Source organism: Lissotriton helveticus, chromosome 2_1 (assembly GCF_964261635.1).
Source record: "Lissotriton helveticus chromosome 2_1, aLisHel1.1, whole genome shotgun sequence".
Classification (NCBI taxonomy): Eukaryota; Metazoa; Chordata; class Amphibia; order Caudata; family Salamandridae; genus Lissotriton; species Lissotriton helveticus.
The window spans coordinates 1087071434-1087086692 of NC_136059.1; positions in this window are offsets into that span (position 1 = coordinate 1087071434).

Sequence of the window (15259 nt, forward strand, 5' to 3'; positions counted from 1 at the left end):
CTAAGTTCTGCTCTACTTTAGTCTTTATTTCTGAATGGATGAGCATCAACCATTTGAAGCTCAATCCGGACAAGACGGAGCTTGTCCTCACGGGTGGCCCTTTAAATCCTTGGTCCACGGTTCACTGGCCCCCTTCCTTTGGTTCCCCCCCCCTCTCCGGTTTCCTCCGTTCGGACCGTGGGCATCAAGGTCAGTCATAACCTGTCCATGCACGCCCAAGTTAGTTCCGTTGTATCTTCTTGTTTTTTGCCCCTTCGCCTCATTCGGAAGATCTCCCGGTATTTCTCTGCGGACGCCCTCAAATCCATAGTCATGGCTCTCATCACTTCCCGCCTTGACTATGGGAATGGCCTGTACGTGGGCATACCCGCTTATGAAACCAGACGTCTTCAGGCCATCCAAAATCAGGCGGCCCGCCTCATCCTTCGCCTTCCCAAATCTTCCCACATTACCCCCGCTCTTAAGTCCCTTCATTGGCTCCCTGTGCACTTTAGATCTTTTTTTAAATTGGCCTGTCTGGCTTTTCGGTCGCACACCCACTCAGCTCCCCTCTTTATCAGTTCTATGCTCACTCCTTACGTCCCTAGCCGCACTCTCCGTTCTTCTTCTCTCTCCCTTTTGCACGTCCCCCGCTTCCGCAAATCCATAACGGGGGGGCACACGTTTTTCGGTTCTGGCCCCCCGGTTCTGGAATAGTCTTCCTCTCTTCATTCGTTCCATTCCCATTTATACCCATTTCCGTAAAGCCCTGAAAACATTCCTGTTTTCCCAGGCATTCCCTTGCTAGCTCCCTTGGATCCCCCCGTTGAGTCAGGTCTAGTCCCCAGCGCCAGGAAGCCGATTGGCCGCAGTGTGCTTTATTAAGTTTCTTTTTCATTTCATTTCATTTCATACATCTAACTGTGTTTTCATGCTTAGGAGGTTGTTTTGCCTAGTATGGTTAATGCTAGCGAGTTTATGTTTACCTACGTGACCTATGGCTATGGTGATTCGTATTGCATAGTGTGCACCTACCTTTTACCAGTGATTACTGGTTGTGTCCTACACTTGTTATGTTGTGCTACAAATATTCTATGTTCTAGAAGTGCTATTTCTACTAAGTGCTATTTCTACTAAGTGCTGATTCTGACAGTGGCCCATGTGGCCCTGTCTGGTGTAAATAATCCCCTGTAAATACTGCCCAGTGCCAGTTGGCACAGTGTAATTTTGTGATTATGATCTAATATGTTTAAGGTAATACAAAGGCTATTTTTATATATAACCCGTGTGGAGTTCCTTTTTGTGGTGTGCCTAGTGTGTTGCTGCTGTGTGTGTGTATTGCACAAACGCTTTACACATTGCCTCCGAGATAAGCCTGACTGCTCGTGCCAAGCTACCAAGGGGGTGAGCAGGGGTTATCTTGGCATGTAACTCCCTTGCCTTGACTGGAGTGGTGGTTTCTGCCTGGCTTTGGCGCAAGCCTTAGCCAGCCAGAAATCCCAGTTCTAACAGTAATATTCTCTAAATCTGCTATTAATGGCCTCCTGTGTATTGGGGTGTGTGCCATCCTCAGTATCCACTTTTCAGTATCTGTGTACTTCTATTCTTAGGATTTGTAAACCAGGCTAACAGAGTACCCGCCTTATGCCACTACACATGCACCCTAGCCATATACTTTCTGTAGTCAAAGCAACATAATTTTTCTATATCTACCGCTACTTGTTCCCTGGCATCTAAAAGCTGCTGTTACAAAGCCGCATTTCTCGGCCTCGCCAACTCGAGTTCATGTAGCACGTTCTCATCTTTCTCGATCTATTTCACTAAGATACGCCTTACCCCCACCATTTCCATTGTAGAACACTACCGAATAAAAACTTTGAATGCATCCCACTTCATTAGGGAAGATGCAGTCGATGTCTTGTTTTCATCAAAATATTTTTTCACTGCCGCTCCAATGACATTGCGAAATGCAGGATCCTCCAAGGTCTCCACCCACAAGCACCAGTCCGGTAATTTGTAAAATATTAAGTGCAGGTGCTCCATTTTATTCAGGAGGCTACATCCACTTCCTCTACTGGCCCCACCCACTTCCTCTTCTGGCTCCAGCCACAACTAGCACTGCTGAAAGACAGATTTAATACCCAATCTGAATTTCAGCGAGCAACTGACTACAAGAAGAAAGATCTTTCCTACCAACTTTGACTCATCGCCTGATGTCGAGCTATCAGAAAAAGCTGGACAATGATCTGCGCGCTGTAGAATTTTCAGGATGGGGCCCTTGATCTCATCAGACAAAGGCCCACTTCCACCACTACCCTTCCCCAAGGTTAATACCCAACCACCTTTGATAGCTCCCTATTGAAGTAGAAGACCTACCTTCTCAATAGAAGTAGAGATAGAAGAGAATTCATTACTGCCAAGTGGCCTGCGTCATGTTTGACCGTCAAACAGTTCTGTGTTTTAGCTAACTGCTTTTTTATTTTTTGTACCAGTTACAAACATTCAGAGAACCCCCAAGCACGTTCTATCAATACATCCAAACATCCACACTGTGCGCAAACACCATCCGCAGTACCTTACACGTACCATATGCGTTTATCTTCTGCAGTATGTGTGAGTGACGAGAAACAACTGTTTATGTTACATTTCATTTATAATTTATGATTTTTTTGTGTGATTATGTAGAAAGAGAACCAAACTAGCATTTCTATTGCATTATATTAAAATTGGTCCACTACTCTGCTACGGTTTAAATGTGGAATGCTCAATACCAGTTGAAATCTTAATCATGAGTACTAGCCCTGCTTGTATCATACTGCACTGAAAAATAAAAATCAATGTGTGTTTACATTTGCCACAAATAGGGGTTTTGTTAAGTGTCTCTTTATTCCAGGGTCTGATAGCTATTACAATATAAGTGTATCAAACTGCCATGATTTTTTGTTCCCCTACATTCCTTCCAATTTAACATCTGTGGAAACAACAATCCTGTAGGCACACACTTAGTAGATTGAAGGGTGTTGATCTGTAGGGCCAAAATTCCTACCGGAATAATGAGGTTTGTAGGTAGTACACAAGAAATGCCACCTCTGTTTTAGAAGAAAAATATGAAGAAACTGAAAAAAAATACATTTCGATCAGGAGCACAAGAGCTACCACGCGAAAAGAAAATATATGTAAGACTTTATCTGCCATAGCAAGAAATGGGGTTAAAAAGTACACCTACACCTCATGAAGTGTTGTGATAAACAACAAACTGCACCCGTTATCAGAAGGTGAACGTTACCTCTGTGGGAAATGGCCTAATAACGTGATCGTAACGCAGAGTGTAACACCAATTTAAAATAATTTCTAAAACATATAGTAAATGGACATGAAAAACAACTACAACAGCCGAATAGCAAATGACCTATGGCAGAGCAAACAATGGTTTCCTTCAAGCAGAAACTTCCAGAAGAAAACAACATATATGTTCAAACTATGTGAGTCACTAGAAGTAAACCGTGTCAAAACGTTTTTTATAGCAATAATTTAATTATAAATGATTAGGAGCATGTAACACACCGCAGTCAATTTTATCCAAGCAACAGCAGCCAGTAAACTCCTGCTAGCGATCAATACACGGCCACATTACCCTCAGCACATTGTCTTTGCTGCACTGTTCTTCCAGGTATTACCTGCAGGAAATTACAGGCACACAAACCGTGCGACTGAGTGTAATTTGAAATGAAACTTTGGTTTAAAGAGGGCACCAATATTTTGTGGTCGACTTTACATTTTTTGTACCTCTGAGAAAGAGGCTGTTAGTGTGCCAATTTTATAATAGTATTTCAAGGCTTCGGATTGGTGTGTATCATAACTTCATTCCCTTTAGTGCTTTTGCTCTGCTTTACACAAGTCCGCATAAGTAGGGGCACTGAAATTATGCGCCAGAGAGGATTAAATTATGTGCCAGAGATGGCAAATTATGTGAAAGTTAAAGGCACATCATGTGACGTAATGTAGTACATTTCGAGATAGTATTACTTCATTATTTTGTCAATGTTTACACATGGTAATACTGCGCAAAAATGTTACTTCCTTAGTTCCAGTTTAACTACCAACAACAGCAATTCGCATAAGCAATTGTAATGTGACCTGTCAACCTTTACACATGTAGAAATATCAATATAGGACTAGCTAGGTTGTGTTAGTGAGACTCAGGAGGTATATCTGTGGGCAAACCATTAGGTTTGGTCATGAAGCCCTCACACACCAACCTAGTTGGTGTCATGCTTCATCATCGGGCCCACCACAGTGACACCGAATGTGTCCCGGGTGTGCTGCGACTCCAGATTACTGAGGAGCTGGTATGCTTACTGAGTGTGCAGTGATTGGTGAGTATGAACGTGAAAAGTTAAAAGCTATACAGGTGGTCCCAGTTCCCAAGGGTGAAAGGTAAATTTTAATATCTGGGCCCCTGTTAGCAAGATAAAAAGGCTTGTGGACGATGTGGAGTGTATTAAGAGCTCCTACGTCCTATGTGGTCTACATGTTTCAGCCAGGCCTTTTGGTTAAAACTGGCTTTCCTCAGGACCAATGAGTATGTGTGGGTGACAATAAACTATATTAAGTGACTTGGTGTGTGGTAAAAAGTGTCGCACTCGCTAAGGTGCTGTACGTGTTAGAGGGGGATTCCCTCTGCTTTACTGTACATTGAACATAAAGACATTACAGACATACAAGGGAGAACCAGTGAGAATGGTATTTTAGAAAACACAACTTATGGCCGACTTCTAGTGTGCGTGAGCGACCTAGAGCGGCAGATAACGTGGCCATGAGCGTCTTTCATGGCTGTGGTGAAATATGGCGGTAAAGTTTTAAAACGCAGTGGCGGTGGTGGGCTACACAGAGAAACAAGCATAGCGTGAGGTACAGGTAAGTATGGTACATAATTCCTCACACTTGCTACTTGCTGTTAAAGCCTCATGGGTCACTTGGCAGGGAGGGGAAGAAGACCCTAAACATAGTAAAAGGCCAGAGTTAGGATTGTACCTGTGGAGAGAAAATGCTGCTCACCCAGAGCGTCGTGAAGATTTCACACGTTTACTCACGGTAATTCCGATCAGCGTGCTCCTGCGACCTATCGTCCTGCTCCAGTGTCCCGAGTGAAATTGCATGGCTCAGGCACGGGCTTAAGTAGCTGGTTCAATTGGTTGCACCTGGAAATGAGAGAGGAGGGTGCGGTCGCGCTGGCCCTGAGTGTGCGTGTGTAAGGAGACAGTGCCACTCGCGTCGCGCATGCGCGAAGGTCAGTGCGGCGCATGCGTGTACTGCAGACGCGTACACACTGCGCATGCGCATTAGAGATGTTACAGAAAAAGGCCATGGGACCGATTAATGATGCATTTTTTGTGCATGAAATCAACCACGGTCAATATGTCCGTTCTCTAGATCACAGAAAATCACCATATTTTCTGCCTGCCAACTATGTGTGACGATTTTTGGGGGGTACTCACCCCATGATTTTTTAAGATGTTTTTTATTTTACAGGAACCACGTGTTTTTCTGGAAACAAAATACGTAGGTATTGTTTGCATGAACTTAATATAGTTTGCTGCATTTAAAAAGTAATTCTGATAAATTCTAATTGGAGAGTTAAGGAGTGGCGAACACAGGGCTGGTCCCTGTGTAGTCCCGAAGAAGTGCTTGGGGTATGCACGAAACATGTCGACTAGGAGTTGATAGGAACATCTGAACACATTGAGTTTAGGGTAGCCTATCCCCCCACCCCGTTTTTAATATTACCACCTAGAGGCCAGAATAAAGTTTATTGAAAACCTACTGGGCAGGTATTTTTATCTTACAACACATAGTCCACTCCCCACAATAACACATGCACCACACATAGTCCTTAAAAGTGCTCCTACGTAACTCCGCAAGTCGTAGCACGCCCCAGCCCGTAGAGGACTGGGATGGCCCCAATGATGAAGCATGTCACCGTGGGGCAACCCCGGTGAGTGAGGGGACACCTAAAAAAGGAGCATTTCTCCCTTTTTACACACATTAACATATGTCTCACGGTCAACCCCAGTGTGTGCTGACTGTACTACTTCTTTGAGCTAGGCTCTTGGGTATCTGGAAACAGAAACCTTTTTTGTTTGACCGATTAATGATGGCCAGTGGTGGGTAAATAAAACGATAAAAAGCAACTATTAAGGGGTCAATAAAGTTAAAGTGAAAAAGGCAACTACAGAGTAGGGACAGACCACGAGTCTGAGCGTGGACAGGAATACAGTCTTATTGCTGCAAGCAGACAGGGCATGTTTATTTGGATATACCTCCTGAGTCTCACTAACACAACCTAGCTAGTCCTATATTGATATTTCTACATATAACCAGGGGACCCGGACTAGCTTACCTAGTCCTCTCTCTCCCTTTTGATTTGCTAACCTTTACACATGGCCTTCCACTGTAATGGAAGACGGCAACATGTTTTTCGATCTGTTTGAGGCAGAAATCTGCAGGATATGCAGCAGACGATGGGTTATGTTGCCAATGCGGCAAACCCATAATTTTGCAAAAAACGCTGCAGCCACAGAGTCGCATAATTCCTGTGGCAGTATCTATAAGATACATAAATGAATCGCCAGCAAGTAATCATCTATACAGGCCATTTCATTGGTACATAATGCGATGTCCTCCTTTGCTTTGTAGTATCAGTTTATGGTGTATGCTACCAGCACCGCAGAAACTGCTTGCACCGTTCTGGATAGAGAAACAAATGGTATATATGATACTTGACGTGATATTTGATTCACCGCTAACATAAACGCATTAGAGAAGATAATGGCTCTGGGCACCTTAAAGAGCGTGTGCTGCTACGTAGCGACACAATGCCAACGAACAAAGATAAACTAGGAGGCCAGTAATCTTTACAAGTGGCAGCCGAGGCACCGAACAAAGGCTGCCTAAGACTTCAAAAGCATGCCCAAACAAAAGTTAAGGGGCGTTATTTATGAAGGCCTTGCGCTACCGGTGCGTCACTTTTTCCCATTTTAAAAGTGACGCACCGGCGGCGCAAGGCCTTCATAAATAAGGCCCAAGATATTTAGCACAAAGCACATAGTTGGCATTTGCCCCCAAAACCTGATTGTGACTCAGAAAACCCCACTCTGGTACAGGTGATGAGGTTACGATCCAGGCGAAGTTTAGTACTGACCCCACCCGGCGCACAGATGTGAGACTGCCGGCATAGCATGTAGCCTCAATACTTTCACATAAAAACAAGCACTAGAATGAAATCAGAGGAGGCACTTTTTCCGGGCACGCATGTACCAAATCCATTAAAAAGACAGACCTGCTTTCATAGCATTTGTTATTAAACAAAAATGAAATAATTACTTTTTTTGGGACCACTGCTTGCTCTTAAAAAATATTTGCGCATCCATTCACAATTGCGGTCGCAAAACAATCATACATTGGGTAAGGACTCGCTATTAGGAAGGGACGACTTGGCATGCCTCTTCCAAATAGCGAGTTGCTAACCCTATTTTGCAGACTCGGTAATAGATTAACGACTCGCAAAATAGGGTTAATACATTGGGCTGACCTTTTTTGCGGTCACAAAGGGGCCGCAATCCCCTTTGCAACCACAAATAACGGTCGTACATCTGCCCCAAAAATTCTACATTTCCCACCTCAAGATATCCCCAGGGTGACACAAAAATGTTTCCAATCCCACATGAATTTCATGCAGCCCTGAACAATATAAATTGTCCCTTGCACCAGGAACGTCTCCACAAATCCACTAATTCTCATCTCTATTCCTAAATTGCCAAGCAACATGATGCATTGAAGAGTCTATACGAGGGTGGATGTGATCTGTCGCAATCTGACTTAGTGATGCAATTGAATCCATCTCCCAGAGTATGTTGTTCCATAAAGTCAGGAAGAACCGTGACCTATATCAAGTTAAAGAGGCAGCCAATCCCCTGCTTCACAATTTTTTTTTGATACTGTATTTCCCCTGGTCCATTTGCTCTGGCACTGTCTGCCTTTGCATTTGAAACCCCAAAATGATGTCACTAGCACCTAACTTCATCTTTTGATAAATCTTTACTCAGGACACAAAAGAGCTACACTTTTGTCAATCTGGGTATTTCTTTTCCCGATATCTGGTATACATAACCTAATGAAACTGAAGGGGAGCTTTAAAGAGTGGGGTTTGTCTTGTTTAGTCACAATGATATGATGTGATCCAGGATTCAAATAATATTTCCAAACAGTCTTTTAGAAAAAGAACGGATTGGTATTATTTTGGATCATGCAACTGGTTGTTGAAATATTCCAAACGAGATTATGAAATAACTGTGATAAGATTTTCAAATACAATGTTAAGGGATTATCAGAATCCTGACGGAAACTGGAATCCAGACCCTATTAAGAGGAAAAGTCTTTTAGCTTTTGCTGTGTTGGAAAAAGCATGGTCTGCATGGTCTTTTAATGAACGGTATTTTATTTAATGTTTTGCTTTTAATTTATCTATAATGTTTCTTTTTGGTACTAGCAAAGCTCACAGGGTATGGGGCGAATGCGACTGCACTTATCCCCCAAGTGGGTTACAGTAATTGGTTTGGGTGCCAAGGACCTGAGACGAATACCCTTACGTCTCCTATGGAACACTCCACAAAGCAATAACTTAGCAAACAGTGATCCGGCACTCCGCTCATATATTTGTAAAAAAACAAATTTTCAGAAACAGAAAAAGCAGGTCGTAGTGTAACTTCTTTATTCAAGATTCTTCTTTTTTTTTTTAAATGACACAAAGTAACCAGCGCGTTTCGTCCTTACCGACTTCTTCAGGGATACAAACAAATATATATAAACATGATTTTACACATTATATACAAAATTCGTCATATATATATTTATACAAAGTCACAAATATATACATTTAAAACACAATTTTGAGAGAACACCTTTAAAAACAATAGACTTTATTCAATCCCACAAAGAATATTCATTGAATTGTTTGTTTATACACAAATGTCTTGAATTATTGAACAAAGGTGTACAATTAAATAAGCCACAGGAAACCAAGTAAGTTTCTACCAACATCAATATTATAAAAAATTGACCTGCTAATTCAAGGAGAGTCCGAATTACATCTTTGGTTTAGGACCAATAACGAAAAAAGAAAAAAGTAAGAGAGGGTCAAAAAGTCAAATTCAATTCTTTCTATTAAATTCATTTAAAAACCTCACCTCCATCTTGTGCTCATGAGCAGAGTATCAGCATTCAAAATGAAACTCCCTGTCCTTCCTCATTCTGGTTCACTCAGATAAGTATACTGTGCATACACATAAACCATACACATGCATGTGTATGGTTTATGTGTTATTCATGCATGAATGTGTTCAGGATATCAGCACAGGGTGCCAAGCTCACTGGTAGCAGCAGAACTTTAAAAGAATGGGTCAGTAGGCCACCACTCTTGTGATGCAAATAAAAAGTCAAAAATTAAAATAACATCAATAAAATAAAATAAAGATCAAGCTAAAAATATAGTATGCTCCCACCAGTGTGCTACATGTGTGAACAGTCCTCTGTCATATGGAATGAATGCTTGATGCGCTCCTCCAGGCCCAGGAAAGAGCCAGGGCTAGACACATATTAAGAGACAGGGCACAGCTTACAAGAATATGTGAGATTATTGTGAGACTGTGACCAAAATTCAAAAACTAGGAAAGCAGATACTTACTGTTCAGCTCTCAAGGCAGGGGACACACCCGTACTCTGTGCAGGGGAGAAGGGGAGAAGTCCACTCATTGGATCATCAAAACTATCAGGATATTCCATCTGCATTTCTGCCCTTTATTCTAGTGATATGGCCTTATTCAGAGTATGGTGGATGTGAGACCCTATTTACAATGCATAGAGGCCATATACACTCTAAATAGGGTGAATGAGAAATCCACCACTTTTTGGCAGATGACCTGTAGCCACCAAGCTCTAAATAAAGCTCCTAGGCTTTACTTTGAAATCTATGCCTTATGAGAAGTTGGAATCTTCACCCTTGATTACCATCAGTCCCTTGGGTAGCTTGATACAGATACAGATATAGCATTCCCAATGCCTACACTATGACGAAGCACTCCTCTTCAATGACCACCCAGTTTGGTTCCCTGTGTGATAACCTGCAACTAATAAAGGCCAGCAGGTGCTCTCTCCCCTTCTCATGAAGTTGTGCCGATAGTGCTCCAACTCCTTTGTCAGAGGTGTTTGTTTGTACAGTGAAGGGTTGACTGTAGTCAGGAGCCTTCAGTACAGGTGCATCTCATAGTTCTCTCTTCAGTTCCACAAAAGCTTTCTGACACTCCTCTCTCATTCCAAATCAGGTATGTGTGCTGTTTCTTGGAAATTGTGAAAGGGGCCACTCACAATAGGAACACAGAAAGCTACAGAGTTGCAGTAGTAACCCATGGGCCATACAAAGGTGCTCTCACTGCAATCTGGGTAATGGGCATCTGCCACTGTAGAGCAGACTGGATTTTAGCAATAATGCGCTAATCCTCCCATTACCCAACTGATTCCCAAGGTATTATACAGTGAACTGCCGCACATGGCTTTTGGTCACCTTGCTGGTCAGTTTTGCCCCATGTACCCTGATCAAAGCCCGTTCTAACTACCTCAGGCATTCCTCACTTCGATTGCTAAGCACTGCAGTGTCATACAGGTAGGCCAAAGATAGGTTTTCTATCCCTGAAAAAAAACATGGTACACTGGGTGCTGGAAAGTGGAGGAGGCATTTTTCAACCCAAATGCTATTACCTTGAACTGCAATGACTCCTTTTAAGTAGTAAATATGGTCTTCACCTTAACACTAGAGCAATTCACTTTCACTGTCTGGAAGAGTAACCACTCGTCCATCTTGGGCACATGAGTAGGTTAAGCGATTCCAAAATGGAACCCAAGGACCACCCTCACTGTGATTCAGCCAGACATGAATACTCTGTATAAAACTCAAAACCACACAAATACATGCACACATGCATGCGCTGGGGGATAAGTTCACCTGCAGCAGTGGAGCTTTAGATAAGAGGGCCAGTAGACCTAATGACACAGATAAAAAGGTCTGGTCACACTAAAAATCCTACAAAGTATGCTGTAACTATGATGCTCCAAATGTGAACTCATAGTAGGGACAGACGTCTGCTGTCACTGTGGAGCAGGGGCGCCGTGAACCTCCTGCTTTAGCAGATACAACAGGGGTAGGTTTTTCTTTAAGCCTCTTCTGTCTGCAACTCGGCAGACAAAGGCTTCTAATTAACCAAAGAAAGATAGGAAAGTGAAAGAAGGATGGAAGGTTAAAAGGAAGATTGGGGACGAACAGCATGGGTGGGTGAAATGATGGGTGGATGGGTTGGGTTGATGAAAGGATGGGCGAAAGGGTGGATGGGTGAAAGGATGCCTGGGTGGGAGAAAGGATGGGTGAAAGGATGCATGTGTGGGTTAAAACATGGGTTAAAGAGTGTATCGGTGAAAGGCTACATGGTTAAGTGAAAGGATGGGTGAAAGGGTGGATGGGTAAAAGGACGCATGGGTGGGTGAAAGGGTGTGTGGATAAAAGGATGCATGGATGGGTGAAAGGATGGGTGAAAAGATTTGTGAGAGGGAGAAAGTATGGATGAACAAATGCGTGTGTGTGTGAAAGGAAGTGTGGAAGGGTCAATGTGTAAAAAGGTGGATGGGTGAAAGAATGCATAGGTGAGTGGAAGGATGGGTAAAAGAATGCATGGGTAAGTGAAAAGATGGGTGAAAGGGGTGATGCGTGAAAGGGTAAAAGGGGCAAAGAATGCATGTGTGAGTGAAAGGATGGGTGAAAGGGTGAAAGCATGAAAGAGTAGTTGGGTGAAATGATGTATGGGTGAAAGGGTAGATGGGTGAAAGAATGCATGGGTGGGTGAAAGGATGTGTGGATGGATGAAAAGATGCATGGGTGGGTGAAAGGGTGGATGGGTTAAGGGAGAGGTGGATGAGTGAAAGGATGGGTGAATGGGCAAAAAGATTCAGGGGTGAAAGGATGGGTGAGGGTCGATGTATAAAAAGGTGGATGGGTGACAAGATGCACGGGTGAGTGAACAGATGGGTGAAAGGGTAGATGTGTGATGAGATGGGTGAAAGAATAGATTGTTGAAAGGATGTCTTGTGGTTAAAAGGATGGGTGAAAGAATGCGTGGGTATGTGAAAGAGTGCACAAAAGAGTGGAGGGGTTAAGGGACGAGTGGGTAAGTAAAAGGATGGATTTGTTAACTGATGCAGGGTGAAAGGATAGGTGAAAAGACGCATAGGTGAATGGAGATATGTGTGGGTGGGTGAATAGATGAAAGAATGCATATGTTGGTGAATGGATGAAAGGATACGTGGGTGAAAGAGAAAGGGTGAAAGTATGCATGGGTTTTTGAAAGGATTCATGGGTGTTTAAATGGGTGAAAGGATGCATGGGTCAGTGAGTGAATGGGTTAAAGAGTGGATGGTTGACAGGATGGGTGAAAGAATGGATGGGTGAAAGGATGGGAAAAGCGTGGATGGTAAAAGGATGGGTGAAACAGTGGATGGATGGAATGGTGAAAGACTGAATGATGGATAAAAGAATGCATGGATGATAGGATGGAACGGTGAAATGGTGGATACATGGATAGATGTTTGGATAGAAGAGACAAGGGACCATTTATAGAGATGGTCACGCTCACTTAGTTCGATTTCCTAATTCAATCAACCCTTTGGTTTCTGGCTACTCCTTTGCTATGGAGAGCGAATGAGCATACTCTGTGCATCCCTCCTAGTCCAGGATAGGTCTAGCACCAAACTCATATCAAGGGAAGGACCTAGACCTATGAACACATGCTACATTAGTGTGAGACTGGGGTCAAAATCCAAATAGGGAGGATACCAGACACTCACAGTTGAGCACTCAGGTCTGGGTAACAAGAGTGTACACAATGAACAGGACATCTCGTCTTAAAACCAACCCTATGTCAATACAGAAACTCTGAAATGTGTTAAAAGTTACAGTCAGGCCCATTAGGATTCTATGTATTGAGGGAGTATCATCCACAAACAATGGGAACACCTAGGTATCAGCACTTGTAAGGTCTTGGCTAGCAAGTTACAACAGAAATGATGGAGTATGGCTTAAAACTGGAAAGCTGCTTGTAGTTTCTCCTTTAGGACCGCATCTAAACCTAGTTGTGAGGATTTGAGTATACTATAATTTGATATGGCTGTGGGGCCCTATTGTGGAGAACACTCGTAAATACCAACCTGGGTCCAGTCAGTCTTTTTTACTTAGCCGAAGCTCAGCCCTGAATAGCTGTGTCTTCAAGCAGTAGGGCTTTGAAAAGGAATCTTAGTGTAAAGCATTTAAGAGCACCAAACAATGAAATAAGAAAGTAGCACACCATGAAAGAGACACATCAATAATTTATAAGAACAGAGTCTATTTCTATGAATTTTTAGAGACCCACATCATCAAAATTTACTGGAAGGTTCCAGAGATTCCGATTTTAGAAGTTATCACTTTTAAATGCAACTGCGAACATTTGTCAACAAAAAGCTTGTAAACTTTTCAAAAGTTTGAAAGAGTTAGTGCGAGTACTCCGGCCCGGGTTGAGCGGCTAAATCTGGCAGGGAAAAGGTCTAGGGGCCAGAGAGAATATTTTGGAGAGTTACCTGGCCGACAGATCATTTTCGCTGCTAGTTCCAAACTTTAAATGATGACCACAATAAACACCAATGGAGTTGTCCTGATGCTTATGATACAGGCAAAAGATGCTCAAATGATTCTACAGTTGTGGTGTGGTTGACAGGGGTGTTTTGTGGTGGTCACTTAGTTCAAGAGGGATAAGGGGCAACTTTGGCCACAGAGATCGGGGTCCCTCGAAGTCCTCTACATTGCAGTAGTGGGAAAGCCGATGCTGAGCTACTGGGCTCTTTGCACTGAGTTTGGAGCAAAATTCTTAGGTGGGTTCTAGTGTCCCTTGAGTATGATGCATCTGGTCTTTGATAGCACTCCCGGGCCCCAGAGACATGTGTGCAACTTTTGGCAATCTCAGATTTGTCCTTGTGTGCACCTGGCAACTGGTAGCAGAATAATTGCTGCAGTGGTTACCAACTTGCCAATTTGGGCTTCTCCAGCTCTTGGGTCCCTGGAGCTCATTCCAGGGGATAAGCCAACTAATCCTTGGAGTCACTGCTGTAAATTGGGGCTGGGAATCAACTTTTCCCCAATCCAGGAGCCACAGGAACAGTCCAAACTTTGCTAACCCATTGTGTAGCAGGTGCAGTCCTTCCTACTCTGCAACCCCTCTTTGTGAACTTTCAAGTCCTCTTTCGATTCTCTCACTGATTGCAGAATTATCTGGGGGTGCCAATTTTATCCTGTGAAAGTGCCCTGAGGGGAGAAGGCAGTCACTAGTCAATGGGCTATTAGACTCCCTTCTCTTTTGTGACAAGTTTCCAATGATGTATGGCATTTGACAATCCCAAAGTGCAATATTCTTGCCACTCTCAAGATATCTAAACTTTCTCTTGACTGTCAGGAGCTTGGTCGCCCACTCCAGACTTTTGGCTACCTAAGTGCTATTATCCCACTGGAAAACCTGTTTGGGGATCGGCTTTCACTCTCTGTCACTGTCTCTAGCATGTCTGTAGGTGCAAAAGACATTTTGCTTGTGAGGGTTGTTACATGCGGCCCTTCAAAGGTGGCTTCCCCTTTGAAGCTTGCCTTTTGTGCTACCATCCCGAGTGGCCTCCACAGGAGAGGAGGCCACACCTCACTCTGTTGCAACTACCTTTGTTCCTGAGCTTGGGAGTCATTCACAAGTCTCCTCAGGTAGCCAGAAAGCTGCTGTTGGCCAGGAAGTGTGCAAAGTCACTGGACCGGCCGGGGCATGGAGTGGCAGCTTTCTAATAAAAGTTGCACAACTTTATTAATGACAATAATCTCGGCTTGGGCATCATGTTAGATTTAATGCCAATGATTAAATTGAAGCCTCACAATACCCAGTTTAGAAGTCCCATTCAGAAGTTATACAGGCTGGGAGGCAAGCCAGTAACCCTGTGTTAGCCAATGGGGCTGCTACCTTTTCTCAACAAAACAACTTTTAAGGGTTTCACTGCAAAGAGATATACAAATCTATCTGTATTAATTAAGAATATACTGTGCCCTGACATTGGGATCAATAGGCTTTCCTTAGGGGAGAGTTACATATACTCTTAAGGGAAGGGTGGCTTTGCC